The following is an 8,757-nucleotide window of genomic DNA, read 5'->3' on the forward strand; positions in this document are numbered from 1 at the left end:
GAAAGTATGAAATCCATTACATAAAATAACTGAAATGTCTGAAATCAAAGACATAAAATAACTGAAACTTCTGAAATCCATTACATAAAATAACTGAAATCTTTGAAATCCAACACATAAATAACCGGAAAGTATGAAATCCATTACATAAAATAACTGAAATGTCTGAAATCAAAGACATAAAATAACTGAAACCTCTTAAATCCATTACATAAAATAACTGAAATCTCTGAAATCCAACGCATAAATAACTTGAAGTCGTAAGTCCTCATTAAATTTTGGATTCAATTTGGTCTCCGCATTTCCAGATTTTTCTCTCCGCTTGAAGAACCATTCTTGAAGAGTATACATTACAAGTCAAATCTGTAAAAGTTAAAAAGTTCGAAATGCAATCGAAATAACAGCTAAAAAGTTCGAAATTACAGACAACAAATTCGAACTTTTTCCTGGATCCCAAATGACGAACCCAAACTCCTCTCGAACTTTTTCCTGGATCCCAAATTCGAACTTTTTTTTTTTTTCTTTTTTTTTTTTTTTTTTTTTTTTCAGAAAATCAAACAAATCTCTTACAAAATATCATCGAATTATGGATCGAAACTTACCCATTTTTCTTCTCTCAAGTAGTTTACTACATAGAACACCCAACAAATTTGAGTTTAAATGAATTAGGTCGTGGGCATCGAGGGCTGAACAAGAAGAGGAAGGAGCGAATGGCGGCAACGAGGAAGGCTGAACAAGAAGAGGAATGAGCGAATGGCGGCGACGACGAGGACTTGTTTGCGACGAGGACCGGTTCGGGCTTTGCCGTGCGTGGGTTTGTGGGTTTTTGCTCCTCTTTTTATTTTGATTTTATTAAGTCATTTAACTCTACTCATGAAGGAAGAAGAAGAAGTAAGGGTATTTCAGACTTTTCATTAGTAAAAATGCTTGGTTTTCCTAAAAGTACAAAAACATGGCTTTATTTTCAAATGTGATGTCACAAAATGCTTGGTTTATCAAGTTTCCCATTCTATATGCCCGCAATCAAATATTTCTTGCAAATGCAGAGTCTCCGAGGAAGGGAAGCTTGAACTCCTTAAGGCAAGTTTCAATTATTATTAGTCGAAGTTGTAGTTGTATGGAATATCTTTACTAAGTTTTCGTCCTTTCTTGTACAGACTAAATTCAGCCAAGTCTATCATATGAAAATAGATATATCTTGTCTTGACAAGAATCTTGATTTAAGCTTGATGTTTTCGTCGAAAAGGGTCACTACTATTTCTGTAAGTTTGTTTGATTATATTTTAGAAAATTAAAATTTGATTCAAATGTTGAATGGATAAAAATCACATTCGGATGAAACGTGAATATGGGGATCATGGTTAACTTATATAAAGCGCATTAAAAAATCAGAGATCAAAATCGTTGAACCCATCAAAGCACCAAGTCTTGTTACAAAATTAGAAAATGACATCATATTTCTTTGTTTTTTTTTCTTTCTTATTTTTGTTCTATGTAATATAATTGTTAGACTCACCATCAATTAGTAGAAAATGTGACATAAATATTTACATAATTGTGTTGCTAAGTTGGATTACTATGTTCTTTTAGTTAAGACTTGAGACAACTTTGTTGAGATGTCTAGTACACGAGACTTCTCTATGGTTATTTATTGATATTGTTATGAAACTAGTACAAATAGTATATGATTAAGCCCCCGTGTATTATGTGGCTCGATACATGTCGGGAAGTTTATTTAATTTTTTTTTTAGGATTCTGAGATGAAGAGCATCCACTCACTGATCAGCAGTGCAATTATAGATGGGCACGAGGGTGGGTTGAGACGGTTGGCATGGAAGTCTGATTCGGGAGATTTAAGCGTTGTTGGAGTCTCTCGAATTAAAGAAAAGACTTATGTCAACCAGTCAATGAAGCTGAATATCAGAGATTGTGACCGCGTCGATTGTATAACAGGACTGGGAGGACCTTCTCGTGAGATTTTTGTGAAGCTGACACGGATTGTTTCAGCTTTGGAGAAGGTAAGTATGATTTTGCTTAATCTTCTATCTTGCCGTTTGGCTTTATTTGGATTTGACATATCAGATTTTTATGTTGATCTCTTGCAGGATCAAAAGGCTGATGAGAATGCGGTTAAAGAGATGCTTGAGGAGGACTTGAGGCTGTTATCGGACAATGTCCAGCTGTAAAAAATTTCTACAGGGGTAAACAATTGTTTATTGAGGAAGATGTAGTCATTTGTGTACTTTCTTTACTGTTTTTCTCTATGAGCTTTTGGTAAACAAGTGTTTTTTGAGTTTTTTGGAGTATGATAAATTTAGTCAAAGATGTATCTTTTTTTTTGGTATATCAAAGTTAGTAATATTTGTGTCCAATTTCATTGAATCATTTGTTGTACAGATAGTTTAATACTTAGAAATTAGATAAACAACAAAATTATTTATTTATTTATTATTCTTATCTCACGCATATAATGTAGAACGGATTACATTGAACATATAACCAAAAGATGCAAAGAATAATTTTAAATTTCAATAGCGAAGATTAAACTGACACATCATATAAGCAGAGACCGGTTTTTGCTTTCGAAACAAAGATAAACAGCCCATCCTAGTGTTATTAAAGAGTAATGATATATTTGTTATAAAACCAAAGGAATAACTTGAATCTAAAAACTCTTTAAACACTAATGAGATGAAAATTTAGAGGAGATGATTATGGAGAGTAAATGAGAGAATGAAATTATGTGGGAACTTAGGGATGATTTTCCCTTCATGCTACTCATGTATTTATAGTGAAAATTTGTGTACATTAGTCAATAAATTAGTTGTAAGGTAATTAATTATTTACCCATATTTTTGACTTATGAGCATAACAACTATTTATAACACTCCCCCTTTGGGAGGCTCATGGATACATTTACGTGTTCATGCTGCCTCGTTAAAAACCTTACTAGGAAAAACTCAGTGGGATAAAAACCTCAGTAAGGAAAAAAGAGTACAGCTATGCAAAGCTCCCCCTGATGCAGACGTTGGTGCGGTCTTTCTACAAATCTTGCAATTTACGCATTCCAATGTCATGAACATGTTTTCTGAAAGTTGAAGTTGGGAGCGCCTTTGTGAGGAGATCAGATGAGTTATCACAAGAACAAATATACTGGATGTTGATAACATTGTTCTTCTCTAGCTCTTGAGTGAACGAAAAGAACTTCGGAGGGATGTGTTTTGTTCTGTCGCTCTTGATGAATCCTTCCTTCATTTGAGCAACACATGCAACATTATCTTCATATGATGGGGTCTTCGTTTGTTGGAAGACCATTGGTGGCTCTGATATGTTGCGTCATTGATCTCAGCCATACACATTCACGACTTGCTTCATGTAGTGCTATAATTTCCGCATGATTTGATGATGTTGCAACGAGCGTTTGCTTTTGAGAACGCCAAGAAATTGCAGTCCCTCCATACGTAAACACATATCCAGTCTGAGATCTCCCTTTATGTGGATCTGATAAGTAACCTGCATCTGCATAACCAATCAAAACTGGTTTTGTCTTGTTAGGATAAAATAATCCTAAATCAATCGTTCCTTGAAGATAACGAAGCACATGTTTGACCCCATTCCTGCAAAAGCTATATCTGGTCGGGTGCAATTAGCAAGGTACATAACGGCTCCAATTGCACTGAAATATGGTACTTCAGGACCAAGAATCTGTTCAGATTCCTCACATGGACGAAATGGGTCTTTTACCACATCTAGGGATCTGACAACCATTGGAGTACTTAAAGGATTTGACTTATCCATATGGAAGCGTTTTATCACTTTTTTCGTGTAATTTGACTGATACACAAATATTCCATTTTTCACGTGCTTAATCTGTAAGCCAAGACAATATTTTGTCTTCCCAAGATCTTTCATTTCAAATTCTTGCTTTAAGTAAGAGATTACTTCTTTGATCTCTTCATCAGTCCCAATGATATTTAAATCATCGACATAAACAACGATGATTACACATCCGGATGTTGTTTTCTTAATGAATACACATGGACAAAGAGAGTTATTGACATAACCTTTTTGTATTAAATATTCACTTAAGCGATTAAACCACATTCGTCCGGATTGCTTTAACCCATATAAAGATCTTTGTAATTTGATGGAATATTTTTCTCTAGGCTTTGAACTAGATGCTTCAGGCATCTTGAATCCTTCAGGGATCTTCATATATATTTGAGTATCTAGCGATCCGTATAAATAAGCTGTGACAACATCCATGAGATGCATATTTAGTTTCGCATGCACTGCTAGGCTGATCAAGTATCTGAATGTAATTCCATCCATTACAGGGGAATATGTTTCTTCAAAATCAATTCCGGGCCTTTGAGAAAAACCTTGGGCAACAAGTCGAGCTTTGTATCTCACAATCTCGTTTTTCTCATTTCTCTTTCGTACAAATACCCATTTATATCCAACAGGTCTCACATCTACAGGTGTGAGTACTATAGGTCCAAAGACCTTGCGCTTGTTAAGCGAGTCAAGTTCGGCTTGAATTGCATTTTTCCATTCCCCCCAATCGTGTCTATTTTTACATTCAGTAACATACCTTGGTTCATGGTCTCCATCATTTTCATCCATGATATCGCATGCCAGACTATATGAGAATGCATCATTGATTTCATCATTTCGGTTCCATTGTATACCTGTATTGGCATAATTGATTGAAATTTCTCGATTTTCCTCGTTTTGTATTTCTGGAATACATTCCTCCATTTTGGGGTCATTTTGTATCTCTGCTCATTTTCTTTTCCGAGGATTTTTATCTTTGGAACCGAATGGTCTTCCACGCTTCAGGCGTGTTGTGACTTCATGAGTGACTTTATTTCCAATTTGTCCTTTTGGGACATCAATTTGCGCAGGAGCATTTGCAGCAGGAATGTATGATTTAGTCACTCTTTTAGTGTCTGTAAACGCATCAGGAAGTTGATTTGCAATACATTGCAAATGTACAATCCTTTCCACTTCTCCTTCACAATCTTTTGTGTAAGGATCAAGATGCAATAATGTTGGTACAGACCAAGTAATTTCCCTTTTCAGCTGGTTTCTTTCTCCCCCTAATACTGGGAAATTTTCTTCATCAAAATGGCAATCAGCAAACCGTGCTGTAAAAACATCACCAGTTTGAGGTTCTAGATACCTAACAATAGATGGACTTTCATAACCTACATAAATTCCAAGCCTCCTTTGAGGTCCCATCTTTGTTCTTTGAGGTGGTGCTATAGGCACATAAACAGCACATCCAAAAATTCTCAGATGAGATATATTTGGTACTTGGCCAAATGCAAGTTGCATAGGGGAGTATTTATGATATGCACTCGGTCGGATGCGAATTAATGCAGCAGCATGTAATATTGCATGACCCCATATTGAAGTAGGGAGCTTTGTTCTCATTATCAATGGTCTAGCAATAAGCTGGAGGCGCTTGATTAGCGATTCAGCTAGACCATTTTGTGTATGTACATGAGCAACAAGATGCTCAACATCAATCCCAACTGACATACAATAATCATTGAATGTTTGGGACGTAAATTCACCAGCATTATTGAGCCTGATTTTCTTAATTGTATGATCAGGAAATTGAGCTCGTAATTTAATTATTTGAGCAAGTAATTTTGCAAATGCCATATTGCGAGTTGATAACAGACAAACATGTGACCATTTGCTAGAAGCATCTATCAATACCATGAAGTATCGAAATGGACCAGATGGTGGGTGAATAGGCCCACATATGTCACCTTGAATACGTTCAAGGAACGTAGGTGATTCTGTTTCAACATTTTCCGGTGAAGGCCTTATGATAAGCTTTCCAAGAGAACAAGCTTTACATGGGAAAGTATTACCTTGAGGGATCTTCTGGCCCTTCAATGGATGCCCATGTGTATTTTCAATAATTCTTCGCATCATAATAGAACCAGGATGACCTAAACGATTATGCCATGTCGCTAAAATTGAAGACTCAATGACTACCGAATTTGATTCTATCGTATTTATATATGTGTAGTGCAATCCAGTAGGGAGCATAGGTAGTTTTTCTAAAATTTGCTTCTCTCCGAATTTGGATGTCGTAAGACACATATATTTCATGGTGCCTTCAGTTATAGACTGAGTATTAAATCCATGAGAATATATGTCATTAAAACTCAACAAGTTTCGTTTGGATCTCGGTGAAAATAAAGCATTATTTATATTGAATTCTGTTCCATTTGGCAGTGTAAAATTTGCCTTACCAATACCTTCAATCAGATCTACATGACCTGATATTGTATTCACAAAATTTTTCGTTGGCTTTATTATTGAGAAAAACTTTTTATCATTCAAAATAGTATGTGTTGTTCCACTATCCGGTATGCAGATTTCTCCAGTACCAACCATTTGGTTCGCCACACAATTTGCTTTTTCCATATGATAACTTCATATTAAAACAAAAATAAAGTTAATGAGAAAAACGTACTTATATTATATAATGCATAGTCTTGAAAAATATTACACATATTATACATATTTATATTTAAGTAACTAGGTAAAATATTGGACTTTGCTTCATTCCCAAGCATGGGAAAATTAAACATACATGCATCATTAATCTAGAAGTCTTCTGTGAAAGCAGCAGAATCAACAACAGTGTGCGCAAGATCACCATCGAAGTCGGAAGCATTAAGATGAGTGGAGTCATCTAAAGGTTCTTGGTCAATAAAGTTGACCTCTCTTTCTTTCCCCTTCAAGGATGCTTTATATAGATTGCACAAATGTTGAGGAACACGACAAAGTCTAGACCAGTGCCCTTTTGAGCCACATCTATGACAAACATCATCACTACCCTTGGAAGTACTTGAGTATTTTCCCTTTTTGTGGGGATAATCATGATTCTTTTCATCTTGCTGCTTCTTAAGATAATCTTTCGTGGTATTGTAAGAATGGTTATGATTATAACCACTTCGACCACGTCAGTATCCACGTCCACGACCATGACCACGACCACGACCACGACCTCGACCTCGTCCTCGACCCGAAATATAGTTTCGTTGTTCAGGTTCTTCAGAGTTGACAGCGTTTACTTCAGGTAACGCTTTTGAACCTGTCGGACGGGATTGGTGATTATTTATCAGCAATTCATTATTCTTCTCTGCGATTAGAAGACAAGTGATTAGTTCAGAATATTTCGTAAATCCTCGAACACGATATTGTTGTTGCAAGGTTACGTTCGATGCATGGAAAGTGGTGAATGTCTTTTCCAGCATGTCATGATCTGTCACTTGGTCTCCACAAAATCTCCGATGAGATACTATTCGGAACATCGCAGAGTTATATTCGCTGACTTTTTTGAAATCTTGGAATCGTAAAGCGTTCCATTGATCACGATATACTTGAAGCATGATCTCCCTTTGGTGAAAATATCTATCCCTCAACTCCTTCCAGAGTAAACTTGGATCTCTGGTGGTGAGGTATTCACTTTTAAGTCCCTCGTCAAGATGTCGACGAAGGAAAATTAAAGATTTTGCCTTGTCTATATTTGACGAGGTGTTTTCCTCAGAAATTGTTTCCAGTAAACCCAAAGATTCCAGATGCATTTCTACATCCACCTTCCAAGGCATGTAGTTTTGGCCTGCGATGTCTAGAGGACTAAAATCGAGCTTGACGAGATTTGCCATGATGATAACTATTATGAAATACAAAATTTCTTTGATTAATAATTAGATACATATAAGTCTACAAGAATTGTAAGGATTAAAAATAAATACATGAATCCAAACATTACTACAACGAAATAAAATTCATTCGGTGGAATTTCTATGGTAAAAATATAAGCATTAAACATAACAATAAATATGGCAATAAAGACTAGTAGTAAACGAGACATTTTGAGCTTGTACCGAAAAATAGTAGGAGAAGAGAAAAATATGTAAGAGGTAGAAAATTTGAGATTTTTGTGTGGTTAAGAATGAGTTGAATAGATATGTATTTATAAGGTAAAATATAGCCGTTTATAGCCGTTATATTACCGTTGGGTATATATTAATTTTGTGGTAAAAATTATTGTATTTAAGTATAACAATGTGTAATAAACAATATGTATATGTACGAGTATTGAAATGATATAGCCAATCAAAGTAAAATATTAAGTAGAGCAGTTAAAATAAATTTGCAATTAATAGCATTTTTCTATAAGGTGGCAGAGCCTCCTGTATATAGAAAATTGATATTAATTACAAGTAAGATGTAGTTCACATCACTTTACTATAAGGAGGCAGAGCCTTCCATGTGTATAGTACTATGATGTTATACATTAACGAAGTTAAAATATTGTAAATCACATCATATTACCATAAGGTGGCAGAGCCTCCTGTGTATAGTAATCTGGTGTTATACAATAAATAATAGTTATACGAGATTTAGTGTTTAGAGTATTATACATCCGAATTGATCTTGACGAGAGTGATCGTGCTGATAACGTGTTATAAAACCAAAGGAATAACTTGAATCTAAAAACTCTTTAAACACTAATGAGATGAAAATTTAGAGGAGATGATTATGGAGAGTAAATGAGAGAATGAAATTATGTGGGAACTTAGGGATGATTTTCCCTTCATGCTACTCATGTATTTATAGTGAAAATTTGTGTACATTAGTCAATAAATTAGTTGTAGGGTAATTAATTATTTACCCATATTTTTGACTTATGAGCATAACAACTATTTATAACAATATTAT

At 35.0% G+C, this 8,757-nt stretch overlaps 1 pseudogene; it reads right to left on the reverse strand.

Annotated features, from left to right (window-relative positions):
* Positions 1-6,632: 6,632 nt before the first annotated feature.
* On the reverse strand, positions 6,633-7,697 carry LOC149378792 (uncharacterized; annotated as a pseudogene).
* Positions 7,698-8,757: the final 1,060 nt, after the last annotated feature.

This window comes from Urtica dioica, chromosome 12 (assembly GCF_054948205.1).
Source record: "Urtica dioica subsp. dioica isolate 48M chromosome 12, U.dioica_male_clone48M_v1_H2, whole genome shotgun sequence".
NCBI classification, from domain to species: Eukaryota; Viridiplantae; Streptophyta; class Magnoliopsida; order Rosales; family Urticaceae; genus Urtica; species Urtica dioica.